The 492-nt window shown below is 43.1% G+C and overlaps 1 protein-coding gene across 3 annotated transcripts in view; it reads left to right on the top strand.

The window, feature by feature from the left end:
• The window catches only part of BRINP3 (BMP/retinoic acid inducible neural specific 3), a 220,875-nt gene that overhangs the window by 115,131 nt on the left and 105,252 nt on the right, over positions 1 to 492 (top strand). The gene's annotated exons all lie outside the window — the stretch shown is intronic.

Below are 492 nucleotides of genomic sequence, written 5' to 3'. Positions count from 1 at the left end.
GTAGGGTTAACGCTTGGAAATATCGTGCATCGGTTTGGTGTGACTGATCTAAAAGTGGTGGTCACAACTGATTTCTCTGTAAACTGTGATGCTCCTTCTCGGAGCAGCTGGGCTGAGCAGCGCTCCCTGGGCTGGGCTTGGAAGCATGGGAGCAGCTTTTGTCTACAAGCCTCATGGTTCCTTCATCTTCTGCTGTTGAAATTTCTTTACCTTGTGTAAAGAATTTTACAGACAAAAAAATAAGAAATCCCATAGCTAAGATTGAGGTACTTTACTCGAGTTCCTGGTGTGCAGGCTTCTGGTCTTCTTGGGATGTGTCTCTGCACTAAGGGGTCATTAAGGAGAGTGACATTTTTTCTGTAAGAGGTCCTTACAATTTACATAATACCAGATTACACAAGTCCATCACGGTACTGCAGACATGAAGCAAGAAAACCAGTAACAATAACTTCCAACAAATCTTTTCAGCCAGGAATCTTTTAAACGACGTTG

Source organism: Falco punctatus (genome assembly GCF_963210335.1).
Source record: "Falco punctatus genome assembly, chromosome: 11".
Taxonomy (NCBI): domain Eukaryota; kingdom Metazoa; phylum Chordata; class Aves; order Falconiformes; family Falconidae; genus Falco; species Falco punctatus.
Note: the sequence above shows the minus strand (reverse complement) of the source record. Positions and strands in the feature narration are given on the sequence as shown.